Source organism: Trachemys scripta, chromosome 1, assembly GCF_013100865.1.
Source record: "Trachemys scripta elegans isolate TJP31775 chromosome 1, CAS_Tse_1.0, whole genome shotgun sequence".
Classification (NCBI taxonomy): Eukaryota; Metazoa; Chordata; order Testudines; family Emydidae; genus Trachemys; species Trachemys scripta.
Window position 1 is genome coordinate 75453989 of NC_048298.1, and position 19873 is coordinate 75473861.

Consider the following 19873-nt stretch of genomic DNA (forward strand, 5'->3'; position numbering starts at 1 on the left):
AGGCCTCCTGATGTCTCCTTGCAGCACAAATGTGCCCCTGTCGGTCCCACCAATCATTCCACAAACATATTTACCATGGAAAACTACCTTTGTCAAGGGCCTTTTTATAGAAAGGCTTCTGACTCACCCAATCATAGCCCTCAAGGCCAAATGTCACAGCTTAAAGAGTTTCATGTGACTTGTTTGCGGTCCACCCAAATTCTTTTCACTGCTCATGCAGCTCACTCTTCCAGGTGGTTGAGGACTACTGGATTTCCCTGGTGTCCCCTAATAAATGAAGAAACTTAACCGGCCTTCACAATCCCAGAGTTAAACAATAGTCCCACATACTCAGATGCACCTCTCCTGGGCTCCTCTCTTTAAATCTAACCTTTCCTTAGTATCCTGACCTTTATACTGGGCTGCAGGCTCCAGGTGTGACCCAAAAATGCCTTAATGCCAACTGGTGAGGGGGTTACAGGAATGTCCTGATTCTGGTATCTACATTTTTGTTCCCCAGAGATTGTCATATGAGATCTTAAATAAATGTCGGAATCACACTGGTCATTAATATTGTTATGAAATGTACATGCAGATATTATGCAAGGTGCTCTTTATGTATACTGGAAATACGTTCTTAGAGTGTGTATGGAGGTGAAAGTCACCAACAGAGGTGAAAAAAAAAAAAACAGATTTTCTGTAACACAACAGATGTTTATTCATCTCTCTCTGTGTTGGATGTATATTAAGCATTATAAACTAACAGAATGGATGCCAATTTATATACAAAGTCAAGAGAAAAGCAGCACACAAGAAAAATAAGCTTTGAGTAGTTAACCTGTCTTTGAGTACAGACAATGAATTTGGGGGGGGTATAATAGAAAGCAATGAAGACACCGCCTCATCCTGCACGTAGGAAGTAAATGGACAGTGCATTTATATTCAGAAAATTGGATCTCAGCCAAATTCGGTTGAAACGCTGCAGAGGACTATGGAGCTGGGATACATTTCTTTAGACAGAAGAATAACGTGTTAGTTAAGTTTAGTCTCTGGAAAGCATGTTATGATTTTTTTTATGTGTAACGAATATTTTTACTCACTACTATTTGAATCTTTGGTAATAAATTCATTCTGGTTTTCACTACAAATATATCTAATTAGCTCATTATATTCCCATGCCCCTCCCCCCCCCCCCCCCCCCCCCGTCCTATATTCATCTGATCTAAAAGGTTCTGGGCTCAATCCGGTAAGGTGCCAAACACTTAACTCACACGGGCTTCAATGGGTAGTGAGGGTAGTCAGCACCTGGCAGAGCCAAACCCTATGTTGATACATAAAGGCACCACAAATTGTAATCATACAGATCCCTCAGACATTAAAATATATTTTAAATTGTTTTTAAACACTTTCATAGTCAGTATCACAAAGATTTGCCAACTCCATGTGCTGCATCATCAGCCTGGAAAATTGAAAAAGGCGAGCTTTGATTAAAAAACTGGAGCTGAAAAGACCACAATTCTTAATTAAACGAGGTTTTATGAGTTTAAAACTTTAAAATATGCTTTTGGTTTTCTGCCTTTCAGAAAAGATCTTTCTGTGAGCAGATGTGCACTTCAATCCTATGGATCAAGTCCTGTGAGGTAATTACTATCTTCTTCAGTGAGGGTTGTGAGCTCTTCACATGACTGGGCATTAAAGCAGTCAGTGGGTAACTTAAAAACCCATGCTTTTTCTATTTGAAAAAGGGTGTGTGATTATAACTGGCTACTACAAAACTAAGTATGGGATATACTCGTTTATAACAATGGGAGATTTACTGGAATTAAATATGAACTGCAAAAGGTATATTTGGAACTTAACATGCATCTCCTTTGAATATATTTCTAAGTATTCTAGAGCTGGTAAAATCCTACATTGTCAAGTCTGGAACTGCTGCTGCCAATGAACAGTTCCAAATATAGCATTGAAACTGGACCCAAAACATCAAGGGCTCAGAATTGCACTGCTCAGATTTAAATTGATACCTTCCAGGGAATTATGGTTTTGCACTCTAGTGGCTGGAGGCCTTGTAATAGAATAAATTTCTAATAATACTAGTCACTGCAATCTGAGATTTTTCCTTTTAGCTCAAGCAAAGCCACCCCCCCCCCCCCCCCCCCCCCCCCCCACACACACCTTCATTCCAAGCAGAGTTCAAATGCCAGCAAAACCTTCACACTTTAATGACACAGAGTAAAAAGATTGTGGGCTTCCAGTGTTCACAAGGGAACTCTCAAAAGTCTTTCATGTGTATAGCATATGCTAAGAGACTTACAGGCAACAATAGTCCTTCTGAGGATGTTGAGAGGTGCAGTTCCTATACCATTTTATTAACAAATTTAATCAGTATATGTTGTTTCCATAAGGGGTTGGTTATATTGGCTTCTAGAGGATCACTATTTCAATATCCATAAAGCTATAGGATTACACAGAAGGATTTGAAATAGGGCTGAAACTGTTCTGATCAATGGTGTGAGAGATGTACTGAAATAGTTATCTTTTAAACAAATTAGAATCTTTTTTAAAATACTAAATAGACACTGATATTAGATATGTAACAGTCCTTACTACCTATGATCATTTTTGCACTTCAGACATTGGTCATTTTTGTAACTGTTGTCAAATATGAATAAGAAAAATGTTACACAGGTAACTTAGTTATATATAAAGCTATGCATGTATAATAGTTTCTTCTGGTAACATGGAGATCAACAAAAAGCAAAACTCAAGTGGTTTTGTGTCAACATATGTCTTAGAAGCAGTATTATGTAAAACCTGGCTGTCACTTTCCTTGCATTTAATATGACAGTGCTTACAATGACTTGAAAGAATAGATTCATAGATTCCAAGGCCAGAAAGGTCTATTGTGATCATCCAATCTGACGTCCTATGCAATACAGGGCCCTAGAACGTCCCTAAAATAATTCCCAGATCATATCTTTTAGAAAAAAACCATCCGATCTTGATTTAAAATGGTCTGTAATGGAGAATCCACCACGATCCTTGGCAAACTGTTCCACTGGCTAATTACACTCGATGTTCAAAATGTATACCTTATTTCCACTCTGAATGTGTCCAACTTCGGCTTTCAGCCCTTGGGTTATGTTATACCTTTCTAGGCTAGACTGAAGAGGCCATTAGTAAATTTGTTCCCTTACTTATAGGCTAATCAAGCCACCCCTTAACTTTCTCTTTAAGCTAAATATATGGGGCTCCCTGAGTGTACCATCATAAGGCATATTTTCTAATCCTTGAATCATTTTTGTGGCTCTTCTCTGAACCTGCTCCAGTTTATCAAAATCCTTCCTGAATTGTGGATTTATTTACGTAAGTCAACATCCTATAAACAATACTGCTGCAATTTAATAATCAGTGTCTCATAAAACATCATTATTGTATTATAGTTTTATAGCATAGTATTTCTTGTACTAACCCTCCCCCCCAAAAAAAATCACAAACAAAGCTTTATTGAACATTAGCTTAGGCTGCTCTCATCAATAAACTAACCCATAAAAAATAGAAGATACAAAGTAAGGATTAAAAGCATGCAAGACCAAATACTCACAAATTAGGATATGTCAGTATTCAGGTTACACATGAGATCTTAATTTGGTTCCCCTTTCTGTGTAGGCATTATGATAGTCTAATTACTGCCACCCTGGAAACCTGGAGTCTATCCTGGCCTCTGCCACTGAGCTCCTATGTGATGCTGGGCAAGTCACTAATGCCAAAATTTTCACAGGTAGCCACTTCTGCATGTAATTAAAGACTGTATAATACTGCCTATGCAAAAAAGGATGAATTAAGGTTTCATGGACAATGTTCATCCTGCTGTAAAACTATGCATTACAATTATGTTTTATAGGACATAAATTAAGTAGTATCAGTATTGTTCAAAAATGTAGATTATCATGTAAATATGTCAGCAGGAGTCACTGTCTCCCTGTATTTTGGAGAGAGTTATGAAAATGTTGTTTTCAGTATTTGGGGGGAAATATGGGTTTTATAGTATTAGGAAAAAATGATCTGCAACTTCTAAATGTCTCTTTAAATTGAGTAACAGAAAACTGAGCAGGGACTCATCAATAATTTTCCACTTTTAACAATAAGTTAATATTCATAAAGTCACAGTCTCCCAATTCTAACAATGTACAGAAAATAGAGCTATGGTTTTTTTTTCCCTTTCTTTTCATGCAACCCTTTTTGAGGAAAGTAAACAAACGGTCTCATTTCAAAAGGGTAATTAACAACACAGTACAAACCCAAAGAAGCACAACAGAGTTTAGCAACACCCAGTATGATTTTATTGAAACTCCTCCTTCTTCAAACAATGTGATAATCTGAGGTCAATCCCTTATCAAAGGCAGCCATTGCCATGACAACCAGTGCAACAGTGACACCCAAGTATGCAAATAAAGTGGAGGGACGGAGCTGTTTTTCTCTGTCACGATGTTACTTCTCAGGCAGCAGCATGGGGGCAGCAAACATAAGCCTGATTATCATACAATGTATCAGATGTCTAAGATTTCCCAAATCCACCCAGTAGCCAGGAACATACACATACATATAACACTTATGGATACAATGGCCTACAGGGCCATATTGTCAGGCACATCTCAATATAATAGTCTGAAATTTTCATGCTTTCAAAGAATGGTTCAAAGTATGCAGATAACATTTGTAAAGTTGAAACAATAGTCTCAAGATATGCCTGTGTTCATCGTATCTGTCACAGTACTCAAATGGAAGCTGAGTTTACTTCAGCTCTATAGTGGGAAGCGCTGCTCCTTTATACAAAAGAAAAAAAAAATTTGCATCTCCTCACACCCATTGTAGCTCATGATTAGAATGTGATGATGAATCTTCAGGTGTGTTTTTCATAGTCTTCAATACTAACTGAATTGATCATCATTGCAGTCAATCTTTACTTTTTTTTTTTTTTAAGTTCACAAATGGAACAATGTCCTTTTGCCAATAAGAATAGACCATGAGCTCTTCACCCTGACACTCACATCATAGCGACCAGAATACCTGGGGGGAAATTATGGGCCCATATTCTTATCAGCGAGGAAAAACAGTCCAGAGGAGTTATCCTCAGGGATGGGAAAAGGTCTGGCAGAAGAGTCTGCTTTGGGTCTAATTTCTCCATGAACATTCTTGGAAGTTTAAGGGTGGACCTCTTGTTTGCAAAAAAGATTCAGAGAACTTTCTAACGAGGGCTGGAGGAATTTAGGGCAAGAAACACATACTGGCATTTTGGTGCTTGCTTTTTTGGGTTCCTGCCATTTTTTTCTACCGTAGCCAGAGAACAGTGCTGCTATGAAGAGAAATGGAAAATCCTGGGGAATTGTGCTCCCAAAACTCCCCAAAAAACTTCCCAAGGTGTTCCAAATAACCCAGAAATTTGTTAGGTGTGTTAGACCATGTGTTATGTAGAAAGCTGGAGATAGACTGCCTCTTTCTGGAGGCAGAACAATTATGGCATTTTCGTAGGTGATCAAAGCTAAATCCTAACAGTGCTTGAGTGATATGGCTATCTCCAAAACTGCACAGTAGTAGGTTAAACCACTGTAAGATTGGTGGATGAGAGAGAGAGGAAGATGCTGGCTTCAACCAAAAGTATCAAAGATAAGTATGTTCCTCTCTGAATGCTGTGAGAACACCATTTGACTATAACATTATGAGAGGGAGGGATATTTTACTAAATAAGGTTTCACAAATTAACTTTGGGCATGTTCATGAGCCAGTAACTTTTAATGTTACTTAAATTAAATGTTTTAACTAGATGGGTTAATACTAGTGAAGTGTTTTACAAACATGTAGCATTATATAAGTGCTATGAATTTTTATTAACTAGCCAAACAATCTTTAATGGTAGAGGGCAAATTGAAGTATCAATTGAAGTATTTTGTTGTTTACTCTTCATGTTCTTTATTTTTAACAGAACATGTCTGTACTAGCTGAGCCTTAGAAAACTGATCCACAAGCACAGCTTAACTTTATGTAAAATTACAATAGAGGCCTTTTATGCATACTCACTAGAGCCAGCAAGACCATTCATAGCAAACACATTTACCTGGTCAACTTTGCCTGTTCTCCCTATTTGCAAACTATCCATGACCAGATACTGATTTTTCACAAAACTATTCAATGTATAACTGTTCAAACACTTTATGCAATCATATTTTAGGTCAAGGAGTGTTTGAGAACGATTCACACTTTAACTTACATCTTTGTTTGGTTTTCATTATATATGGTCTGCTTTGGGCGCTGTGTGCTGAGCCAAGAGACCTGCTAGGCTAGGCTGAGAACTTACTAACGAGGTCCTAGCCTGGTATTCTTTGATCCCTAATCACTTGACAAAGGGGTGGGGTTAACTCAAGGAGAACAGGGGTTTAAAAAGCATGCCCCTAGGCAATCAGAGGAGTTAGCAAATGGAAGCTTTGTTTGGGAGTTAGAAAGGAAGCGTGAGAACCACATAGACCTAACAAACACACTCTAAAATTAGGGCAATAACCCCATTATATTTCTGGAGATTGATATCAGCAGAGAAGGAGATTGACACACAGAAGGAACTGATGGACACACAACTCTGTACTGGCTGTACTGTGCTGGCTTTATTGTTCTGTCTGCAAAACAAACTCATATGAAAGTGAGGCTTTCCACTAGGGAGGGGTGAGTGGTCAAACATTTAAAGATTCAGGACATCACCCCCACCAAACAAACACAATCCCCTGCAAGAGTAAAAATAATGCAGGTAGAACTCAGGGAGAAGAGTGGGGACTAGCCAGCTTATTGCACTGAATGCTGAATTACCTGCCTTGTGGGTAGGTGGCCTATGTGTGCATTTGCTGCAAGCACTCAGATCAAGTAAAGGCTCTTGAGACCAGTGTGGCTAGAGGAGCTAAGAGACAGAGGTAGACAGATAAAGCTTTCAGGGACACTAAGCAATCCCACCCCACCCTCTTACTGACGGCCTCTGTGTTGTTGAGGATGATACAAGTCTCCAGGAAGGAGAACATCAAGCTAGGCAGAAGGAAACAACCCCATAGCGGAGATCCTCCTTCCAGATATCATGCTATCGTCTCACACTGATGACATTGCTCCAGGAGATTGGATCCTAGTTATCAGGAAGAGACAGGCAATAGTAATGTGGGATTTCATTATTAGGAAAATAGATAATTGAGTTTGTGATGACCAGGAAAGCCACATGATGAATTGCCTATGGGTGTAAAGGCTTTAGAGGAACCAGTGATTGTGATACATGCAGGTACCAATGACAGAGAAAGGCAGGGGACAGGGCCTGGAAGCTAAATTTAGGCTGCTAGGTAAGAGATTAAAGTCACAGACCTCCATAGTAGCAGTCTCCTGAAATGCTTCCAGTTCCCTGTGCAGGGCCATTTAGACAGGCAGGACTTTAGGTTGTCAATGTTTGGATGAGATTATGGTGTTTGGAGGAGAGTTTTAGAGACTGGAGAACCTTTTAGGAAAGGAGGAGATTATAAAGGAAGGATCTACTGCTTCACACAACACACAGTCAATGTGTGGAACTCGTTGCCATGGGATGTTGGGAAAGCCAAAATTATAACTGTGTTCAAAAAAGAATTAGATAAATTCATGGAGGATAGGTGCATCCATGGCTATTAGCCAACATGGTCAGGGATGCAACCTCATGTTGTGGGTGCCCCTAAACCTCTGACTGCCAGAAGCTGGGACTGGAAGACAGGGACTGGATCACATGATAATTGTCCTGTTCTGTTCATTCTCTGAAGCATCTGGAACTGTCATGGTCAGAAGACAGGATACTGGGATAGATGGAGCATTGGTCTGACCCAAAACATTCTTATGTTTGGCTACATCAGTTATAGTGGTGTTTCACCCTCTGATTGTAAGGCTGAAATCACATTAAGAGGAGACCAGCACTTCCAGCACAATAACAAATAGCTTTTGTCAGGAGTGAACACAAGTAATCGCATGAACAGCCGTTCACAACATGCACATGGACACTCATTTACAAAAATGTTCTTGAAAAACCAAAGAGTGCAAAACATGGTCAAATACAGAATTTTCATATTTGCTATTAATTTTCCCTAATTCCCATGCTCGTGCACTTAGTTTGGACATTAAGTTCTCTTAAGATTGTCTGCCCTGAGCATGCTCCATCTTGAGACTGCAGGAGCACAGCAGGACTTACCCTGCAATTACAACTCCCAGCTGCCAAACCCACTGTGGTTCCATGCACTGGAAGGGAGAGCAAAATGAGACTCTTTCCTGTGCCCTTTGTGGCATCCAGCAATATAGAGAAGGAAGCAGCAGTCTGAAATAAAAAGCGATGGAATTGGGGTGGGTGGTTTACAGAAACTGATGGGGGAGGGCAGGACCCAGGACATGGGGGTTAGATAGCAGCAAAGGAGAATGAAAGAGAGGATAAGACTGGGGGGTGGGAGGGACAGAAGACAGGATGTGGATGGTAATGGAAAAGAGAACAGAGGGAACTGAGAAAAGAGAGGGGGACATAGGGCAAGCAATGGAGAGCCTTGTTGGGGGCACAGTGGCAGAACAACTAGAATATCCCCCCCTAGAAGTTGGAATTGAACCAAGGAGTGGTGCTGGATGAATAACTGTCTTTTCAGTTTGCTGTAAGTTGTGAATAGATGGGCGGGGGTGGTGAAAATTGCTTCAGATCAAAGTCACTCTGATTCTTTTTCAAAATTTTGATCAAAAAAGTTTGAATCAATTGTCATTGTAGCAGGGACTTGAAGTGGGGTCTCCCACCTCTCTGGTGAGTGCTCTAGCAACCGGTCTGTAGAACTATACTATCTAGCCCAATAACTATTCAAGTATTTTATACAAAGTGGAGCACCTTCAAGAGGAGAGATTGAGAGACTCATACCAGAATAACCTGTAGTCAGGAATAAGGGCACTCACCAAGACAGAAGAAACCTGGTTTCAAATCCATGTTCAAGAGCTGGGATTCATACCTGGGACTCCCCCATCCCAAGTGAGTGCCCTAACTCATCTGCTGAAGAAGGGCACTATCTCTTCCCATTTTGTGTACGGTGCAGAAGTCCTCTTATGAATGTCACCACCAAAAAAATGTTGGGGCCAAACCAATCAGGGAAATGTGTCACATTTTCTGAGAATTTCAGGTTGATCAAAACGGGTTCATCAAAAATTGTAACTTCACCCAGCAGTCCTAAGTTTCTATATTCCTCTGCTGTCAGCAAATAGCTATGAAATGCACTGTGCAAATTCCAAGTATGTGCCTGAGCCAGGGTAGTTTTACATGATGGCATTTGTTTATTCAGGGGGGTTGTTGTTGTTTTTTTGTAATTAAACAATTACATCCAAAAACTACACTTAAAACATTTTCATGTTCTTATGCATGTTGTGAAGAGTTCGGTCAGATATTCACCAGATAGCCTGGAATTGAGAGAATAACCTTGCTAATTACTTCGTACAGGCATGTTTTGGTGTCTTCAGACATTTATTGTACTGTTATTCAAGGAGTCATTTTTAGCAGGAGCATCTACCAATGCATTAATTTTGTCTCAAGCCTTTACCCTATCTCAAGAATAAATGCTTGTGCTGCTCCTGTAGCACTTTTCAGCACACTATTCATCATGCCAATTGTGTGGTCTCTTGTTATAACTTTCAGTCCATTCCAATGTATTATATGCAAGTTTACAATGGAGATATCCCATCTCCTAGAACTGGAAGGGACCTTGAAAGGTCATCGAGTCCAGTCCCCTGCCTTCACTAGCAGGACCAAGTACTGATTTTGCCCCAGATCCCTAAGTGGCCCCCTCAAGGATTGAACTCACAACCCTGGGTTTAGCAGGCCAATGCTCAAACCACTGAGCTATCCCTCCCCCCATCCCCCAATTCAGGATGATTATTTATCTTTATTTGCTCAGTAGAGTAGAGCACCCACTGAAAACATATTCATGTTCTTCCAGATAAAGCAACAGATGGGGTACTAACTGGTGTCTGCTGCAGACAACCTAATCGCTGTAGAAAACTGACCAGCTGTCTATACACTCAGAGGACTTAAATCTCAGTGACATATGCTGGAGGTCTCATGCTGCCAGTACTATGTCATCTATAATTTTTAGAAATTTGGAGGATGTTTATTTCCTAACTCAAAAAAGTGTTGCATCCAACACAGGGGAATTTCATATTAGACCTCATCTTGACAGAATAAGAGGAACTGATCACAGAACTAAATATTAGTGATTGCCTAGGTGCCAGTGATCATGACTTGATTACATTTATTATGTGCAAACAGAATAAAGTCCAAATCATATAATATATTAATATAATATATAGTTGGTGCTTTACAGGGCCAGCTGAAAAACATTATGAGCCAAATCAGCAGCAAGAAAGAACTTAAACAGCAAAGTGTGAATAATACTTGGGAACTATTAATGATATTTTACTACATGTCCCATGTGTTACAATCAAGAAAGAAGGCAACATTGGTGAGTAACTCATCCTGGCTTAAAGGGAAGGTGAAAACAGACATTTAAAAATGCATAAATGGGCGGTGGGGAAGGGAGGAAGCTGAAAGCAATGAATATAAATTAGAAGCTGAAATTTATTTTAAAAAAGAGTACAAAGGAAGCCAAAGGACATAAGAAGTCATCTCTGGAAATCAGAGTTAAGAACAATAAGAATGAATTTCTAAAGTATATTATGAACAACAAAAAATCCTAAAAATAGTATTGGTATATTAAGAGATAGAAATAATAGGATCGCAGAAAGAAGCCAAAAGAGCTCAATCGTGTGGTAAAAAAGGCCAATGGAATCCTTAGATGTGCAGGGAACTATTGAATAGGAGTGGAGAGGTTATTTTACCTACTGTATTTGGCTTAATGCTAATGGAATAATGTCCAATTCTGATGTCCACAATTCAAGAAGGATGCTGAAAAATTGGAGAGGATTCAGAGAAGAGCCACAAGAATGATTAAAGTATTGGAAAACATGCTTCATGTGAAAGACTCAAGGAGCTCAATCTAATTACCTTATCAAAGGTAACTTGATCACAGTCTATAATTATCTAGATAAGGAACAGAGGTTTGAGCCCCCTTTGATAAATTCAGACAAATGACACACACATTTTTAACAGAGGGTAAATGATCTTTGGAATAACTTACTAAGGGTTGTGGTGGATTCTTCATCATTGGAATTTTTTTAAATGAAGATTGGCTATATTTCTAAAAGATATTGGACTTGAAACAGTAATTAATTCAGGCAATTCTTATGGTCTGTGTCATGCAAGAGGAGAGACTAGATAATCACAAAGGTCCCTTCTGGCTTTAAAATCTATGACAACATCTAGCTTCTGAATAAAATACAATCCAAATACAGATGTTCAATGTTAATAAGTGCAAAGTAATGCACATTGGAAAACATAATCCCAACTATATATATAAAGTGATGGGGTCTAAATTAGCTGTTACCACTCAAAAAGGATCTTAGAGTCATTGTGGATAGTTCTCTCAAATCATCCACTCAATGTGCAGCAGCAGTCAAAAAAGTGATCAGAATGTTGGGAATCATTAAGAAAGGGATAGATAATAGGACACAAAATATCATATTGCGTCTCTATAAATCCATGGTACGCCCACATCCATCTTGAATACTGCATGCAGATGTGCTCACCCCATCTAAAAAAAAAAAGAGAGATATACTGGGATTGGAAAAGATTCAGAAAAGAGCAACAAAAATGATTAGGGGTATGGAACGGCTTCTGTATGAGGAGAGATTAAGAAGACTGGGACTTCTCAGGTTGGAAAAGACACGACTAAGGGGGGCTATGATAGAGGTTTATAAAATAATGACTGGTGTGGAGAAAGTAGATAAGGAAGTATTTACTCCTTCTCACAACACAAGAACTAGGGGTCACCAAAGGAAATTAATAGGCAGCAGATTTAAAAGAAGCAAAAGGAAGTATTTCTTCACACAACACACAGTCAACCTGTGGAACTCTTTGCCAGAGGATGTTGTGAAGGCCAAGACCATAACAGGGTTCAAAAAAGAGCCAGATAAATTCATGGAGGATAGGTCCATCAATGGCTATGAGCCAGGATAGGTGAGGATGGTGTTCCTAGCCTCTTTTTGCCAGAAGCTGGGAATGGGTGACAGTGGATGAATCAGTTGATGATTATCTGTTCTGTTCATTCCCTCTGGGGCACCTGGCATTGGCCACTGTTGGAAGACAGGATACTGGGATAGATGGATCTTTGGTCTGACCCAGTATGGCCGTTACATTCTTAGATGAAATGCATACATTTAAAAATTCAGCAATTACAAATGTATTCACTAAATTATTCATCACAACATTTTCTGTAAGTGTGAATTCCAATCCAGTTTCCAGTTATTTAACAGTAAATAATGTTAATGATATTGGATTAGAATATATAATATTGAAATATCAGGCATCTTCTCAAGAGTGGATATTAGTTCTCAAACACCCAACAAGGGCATCATCCAAACTTGCCTCCAACTTTATTTTGGGGGCTACTATATATTATTTAATTCAAGAAGATGCTTCATCCAAAGACAGCACTCAAAGTTTCATCACACATCAGCCAATTGCTACATTTGGATATAAACGTAGCATTTTAAAAACATAGAACTTTTCAGGAGGACGGCCATTATTTTTGGAGTGACAGAAAACATGGCAACTACCAAATCATACAAAAAAAAAACCCAAAACCAAAAAACCTTAGCCAGCCTTTATACCTCAGCCCCCCACTCCCTCTTGCTGATAAATCAGTTCACATTATCCTCTCCAACAGCAGCTGTGCAGGATTTATTAAACTGTTTTCAAAGAGCTTATTGTTTTGGAGTATTATTTCTGTACAGCAGCTAGATGTTTTCAATAGGTGCTTTATCTATTGAATTGCACACTTGCATGGATTGAATGTTATAACAAAAGAGATCACACAATAGGTGTGCTGAATAGGGTGTGCTCAACATGTTACAGGAGCACCACAAGCATCTATTTTTGGAATACTAGTCAGGTTCAAGGTCAGGCTCCTGCTAAAAATGACCTGAATAGTAACAATGCATGAAATATCTTAATACACTGCAATGTGCCCTTACCAGGTTACTAGCAGGGTTATACTCCAAACTCCAATCTCTCACATGACTGCTAACTGACTACTCTCTAAGGAATGTACAAACCTGAAATAATGTGTCGGAAAGTTGAAACATTTCTTTCTCTAGTTATCAAGCTATAGTATGGTATAATCTAAGGGGCCTATCGCAATGGTTTCTATAAGCCTCTTATGGCAGATCCATTTCTTCCTTCTGAAGCAAACTGAAGTGATAGTAAAGTCAGCAAGCACCAGGAAGTTATACAGAATTGTTTTAGGCTAATTCAGATCAACTCTCCCACCCCCAGACATTTTTAGCTAATTTTTTCTTAAAGTGTGTTCTACCCTGAAAAATAATTATGGGAAAATAGCACCTTCTTGTCCTTCTATGAGAATGAGAGTGAGAACCATGCCTGGGTTCCCTGAAATGGGAAAAGTAGACTCAAAGGAGGAATATGAGTACTCCACAGGCCAGGGTGGATTGCTACCAAGTGGTAGCACCAGAGGCAACACTGGAGGCTTCTGCTGTAACACAGTTACCATTGGTCTCAGAGCTGGCTTCCAGACTTCTGACTTCTGAAACTGGTATCAGACTTGAAGTCATTGGTGCCAAAGCAGATCCCAACATGGAAACAAACATGGGCTCCATGTGCAATGTCAACCTGAATAGTCAGTGAAGTTGTTACTGAGAGACTCAGTGGATACTTTGTAGCTGTGTATGCCTCCAAGGTGCGCAGAGGTGACATATCAAGCATCTGCCCCGAGGAAGTAGTTGGCCTCAACTGTCCCGGCACAGGAAACTGAGTCATTGACTCTGGACTGGTCAAGCAACTAGAATGCAGCACCAGGGATCAGTGGGCCAAAGTGAACCCTCAGCCTATGGGACCAGAGTGGCTAGCCTCTGTGGTTCAGGACAAATGTACTGAGGATTCTTATGATGTGGAAATCATCCCTTTCTTTGGCTCTGGGTGCTCTGAGACGTTGTGCCTTTTTGAGGGCTGTCGTACTGATAGGAATCTCCTCCTGTCTCTATCCCCAGATAAGGCTAGGGGAGCACTCCTGGACACGAAGGAACTTCACCTAGTCAACTGAGGTGGTACAAATGTAGGGTGAAAATCAGCTCCTATGAGGATGCACCTGAGGCATTCTATTCTCTGCTTCTTAATTCTTGTCTGGAAGCCCCAGCAAACTGGACACCTCTCTCTGATGTGATCTTCACACTTCAAACAGTGTGAGGGTCACTAACTGGCATGGGCTTGTGACAGCAAAGGCAGGGCTTGAAGCCAGGGGATCTTGGCAGAGGCTTCCCTGGTAGTGGATGGTGCCTAGGGTTCACTAACTACTAACATTCAGATCAAAATATACAGGGAAAAAAGAAAAGGCGGTTCCAAAAGGAGGACCACAAACTATTAACAATGAACTATAAATAGCATGTTCACAGAAGGAATGAATAAACTACACATTCTAACCACTGCCCACGAACAGTAAGAAGAAACTGAAGAATAGGCAGGGCAGCTCTGTCCTTTATATCCTCAGCAGACAGCATGGGGACACAGGTATGGCCACACCTATGGGTGCTGCTAGAGAAAATTCTCTAGCACTAGTGAACAATAGGAGCACACATGTAATGGACCCATGCAATCATTCAAAGAATGAGGGGCTTCCTCTCCATTGTTGGTCATGTGTCTGGGCCACAGTTTCCCCACTGGCATTGGTGTCTCATGGGCTTGTTGGCCACTGTGGTGCTTTTCACCTTCCCATCAAAAGCCAAAATCCACTCACTCCAGGATTAAAGCAGAAGTCCAAAATAAATGCACACGTAGTCTTTCATCCCCCCAGCGCTCACTAGTTCTTCAGATGGAGGGTCCTCCTTCACAGTACTGCACAGTATCATCTCCTTCCCCGCACTACCATTACTCTTTAAACCCTCTCCCAAGCTCAGCAATTCATTTGCCTTGTTTTCACAGGGTCAGAGAAGGAGGTCTGAAACCCACCCTCATCACAACTCGAAATCTTAGCTCATAAATGAGTGCAGGTGTCAACTCACACCTCAGCACCACATTGCGCTTTACTGCCCAGGTCTCCTCCTTTTCACATCACCCCTTCATGGGGTCTTTCTACAAACAACTAGGTCCCTCCCAGGCTTCATTCCTCAGCGTTTCCCAGGTCTCTTATCCAGCCCCAATGGGGACACCAAACTCTAGATTTTGCACCCATCCATCAAGCACAGGCACATGATTTCCCACTGAGACTACACCTCCCACTTTTAAAGAGCCAGGACCCATAACAGAAGCATTGGAACATACACATGCATCGAAGGAGCAATGCCCCTTTACAAATAGTAGGACAACATGTTAACTGCTGCTGCTAGAGATGAACCTGTAGTCTATGCATGCCCTCAGTCCAGGGCCAGATTTAGGGGCCAATGACCCAGGCCACCACCTGGGGTGCTGGGCTTGGGGGGTGCTGGGCTCGCAGATTTACAGATCCCAGCATGCACATTTTATCATCTTATATGATGGATAAATCATGCATACAAATTGTGCATCAAAGTCATGAAATGGGCTACAAATGCAATAAATAGTAAGGTATTCAAAAGTTTAACAAATGGGGGAAGGGGGCACCAAAGAAACTTCTTCCCTCAGGCACCATTTGGTCTAGGGCCGGCCCTTCCTCGGTCTTATGTCAGACCCCTTTCCAAGCACTAGAACAACACCAGAAAGTGTTCTTTAAAGCTTACAATTTATTTTATGGTCTCCCAAGGTAAGTCATGTTTCTAAACATGAATTAGAAGTAAAAATCCACAGAACACATTTTAAAATAGCTGCTATAACATTAATTTATGTTTCAGCCAGGACACTACTATAATTTGGTTATATGTCGGAAAACTACCAATCAAAACCAAATCCTACTAGTAAGTCTTTTCATGAAAGGCAAGGGAAACACTAACGCTATTTAAAAATATGCCATATGAACATAGCATACGATGATGTGATTATGTTCACAGTTGGGCCATAATTAATTAGCAACTGATTCCAAAATTAAGATGAGACTTGTTTTCTCTCAAATGCTGTTAGAAATGCTACATGCTTGTCTAACAGAAAACAGTTTCCCATATTTTCACTTGATGGGGATAAACACTTATGGTCTCCCTATTGCCTACTGTATTTCAAAGCTAAACTTTTCTTATTGTGCAAGATTAATTATATACCAACATTAATGCCAAATAATTGTCATATCTGTGAATTTTATTGAACAGTTATCTGGCAGGTAGCAACATCCTCAAGGCATTCATTTCACAATTAGCCTCAAGGCACTCAATTTATTAGCAGGCATATGCTAGTTACTAAAATAATTTGGAATTAAACCTTCAAACATTTCTAATGCAGGATGAATAATTTTAAAAAGGAATATTCAGCTGGTTTGTTTTTAGATTTGATTTAGCATTAAGAAAAAATGAGTTATTTTTCTAGTGGATGTAAAGTTGGAAACCTATGAACTATAGTCTGTGTACAGTCTATATGAATATTTACAGTAAGAATTCACAACTGATGTGGAAGTAACTGATTTTTTTTCAGGGATTTTAATAGAGTTATATTTTAAAACCATGCTAGTTCCTGGGCATTTTTCACACAAAGGTCTGTAATTTAAATTCCTATAAAACAGAATGGTTCCGGGTTTGTTGGTTGTTAACACAGAGATGCAAAATTTAAAGTAAATCACATTGACATTTAACATGTCTAAAAACAGTTTTTGGAAAATCAGTTCTGGATAAATTTATCCATAAATTTATCCATAAGCCTACACTTATGTGCTCTACTGGAATGGGACCTATATTATGATACTGTCTGATCAGATGCCTTCACATAAGTAATTATGTAACAAGTATTATCTAGAAATACATATCATTCCAATAAAGAATGGTTAAGTGTCGCATCACGCTTGTAGTGCATAGGCACAGCAAGCGTTTGTTCTTCAGGTTTGATGCAAATTGACTTAGTTGTGATTACATAAAATTAGGCTAGAACAACAAACCAGTCTAATTCTAGCAACTCCTAAATAAGCAAAGAGTCAGCCCTCCTAGTCACCTCTTTGTATATTAATATGGAGATAGGGATATCACCCAAAGAGGCTATCAGCCAAAAAAAAAAAAAAAAAAAAAAAAGTGGTAGTCATCAACTCCCTAATCTAATTCCACTGAACATCACAAGTATTTTTTTTCTTACAAAAATATTAACCCAAACTACTTCCAACAACTTCTTACACAGATAGGTGTTAAGCATTTTCCCCCATTGTGTCCCTTTAAATCATTACTCAAAACCATCATTCCCATGGGGCGACATTCCTGGTTCCATCAGTTTCCTCATGTACTAACCAAACATGGCATGATGACATGACACACATCACAGCAATTACTGTCAGAGAAACTACTATTAGAATAATCACTCTGCTTTTCTGCAGTGACTATATATTTATTAGTTTTAAAAAGAACAACTAGAAAAACACAATATTACTAATGCAATTAAGAGCTCAGATAGGATATATGTAACCTATATCCTATCTAGACGCTGAGAGGTCAAATTAGTTCTGAATGGAAACTATACGCAGCACTCAAGCTAACATACTGATCCCTGAGAAACAGAGGTTTTCTCTGAAGCTACAGTTTTCCCACATGTAGAAATGGAAAAATACCCACCTACATCTTAATCTCTCTGATTTTTGGATTTCAACTGTAGTACATATTATCCCCATTTTACAGATGGGAAAATTGAAAGACAACTGAAATTGAAGCACATGCTTACCTTTAAGCACAAGTAGTCCACTTGACTTAGAAAGGTGCTTAAATGCTTTGTTGAATAGGGATGGCACTACATATATCATGTAATAATGTTCCCCATGCCCAGACTCCTCATTCTCAGCTTTAAAAAGACTCTACTAAATTGTGACTTCTTCCTACAGTACCATTCAGTTGGACAGAAGAAAGTCACTGAAGAGACAGGGAAATTCAGAGATTGGTCTAAATGATTTCAAAATTGGAATAGATTACACCTTATTCTGCCCCCCCTCCCCCACTCCGTATGCAAGTTATACCAAGATTCACTTTATACATCACCTCAGACCCAGAGCTGATTATGCTACCAGCTCCATTCTTTTAGCCCCTTGCAGCTTACGCAGGGATGGAATACTCCCAACCGAAAGTCTAGTCAGACTGCAGTTAGTTGGTTATTTTTTAACCAGTCACAGCTTCTACCTTGGAAGAAACACACACAACATTTGCTTCTTTGTAAATGGTTTCCTTTGGATTAGAAAAGAATTTGCATTGCATTTTGCACGATCAATGCCATTCTGCCGGTTAATGCTCCCATGCTCTGTGCAGTTAGTAGTGAGTTTCTGTCAAGCAAATGTTAAGTCTGAATGGTTTATTAATTTATTTTCTAAGCTTTAGTTTGTGCAAATGCCATTAATTAGTGCTGTCTTGTCACCTGTTTGACTTGGCATCTGAGCACTGGTAAATGTATTCATTCAAGTGGCTTAAAACACTACAGAAACTCTAGGGTACATTATCTTATCTTCTAGGTGTGCTCACAACAGATTTAAATTATGAGCTTCAAATAAACACCCTCCTACATTCCCCAAGAAGTTTCATCTAAAATTATTCTCTCCCTCTTCCTTTTTCTTTGCTATGTCATTTATATTAAGATTAGGCTCAAAAGCTCATAAGGAAAGCTCGGACTTGAAAGCTCAATATTTGTATTTACGGGACTTGTCAAAAATAGAGTTCATTATTTTCTTTGCAACAATTTAAGCAGTTTAAAGTAAAATTGAGAAAAGGCAATTCAACTCACATGCCAATCAATAAAAAGCCTTTGTTTCACAATATGAGGTTTAATTTGTTTCATAAAGCAATAATTTCTGGACCAAATCATCTTATGTATTTGAGGATATTTAAAAACAACTTTTATAATTTGTCTGTTTATAATGAAACATGGATATTGCAGTTGTGCATCCATTAGCAGAATGTCATTTGTCAACATGTTGATTGCTGCTTGAGAAGCAAACAAATGGGGTTTGGGAGAGAGGAAAGACATCATGTAACTGGGCAAATTATTGACCAAATATTGCAACAAAAATGCGACAGAAGCTTTGTTTACTAGAGATACAAATATAAGAGCTTTTAATAGTGGTGTTACATACATGGAACTTAAGGTTGTCCTACCATTTCCCTTATAAATTATTTTTTAAGTAATATATGACTTAAAAGTTAAAAATCAGTTTTGATACAAGGTTTAACCACACGAGCACCTTTCCTTGGCTGGATAGGCACCTTGTCATCCTCTATAAAGAGGCCAAAGGTGAGAATGCCCTTGCTCCAACAATACAAGTACTGCCACTATATATTTTAGTAGGAGAAGAGAAGATTACAACAGAAGTATGGGTTATTGGACTCCTTAACCAAACCTGCCCAGCTGTCAGGAGGGCTTGAATTTGGTTTTGTTTCAAAGATGGTAGAAGACTCAGGAGCATGTCTAATTTTAACAAAAGCATTTCACACATCCCTATTCACAAGCTGCATCAGTAACAAAGCTTTACCTAGAAACACAAGCCACTGTAAACACGAAGCAGACCACCACATATTACTAGCAGGTAGAGTGAGAGTCATAGGACTCTACATCATAGGACTGATGTAGAAACAGAAAAAAAGAAACCCTGTAAATAAAGAAAAGCTACAGTGTTTATACAGTATTTCTCAG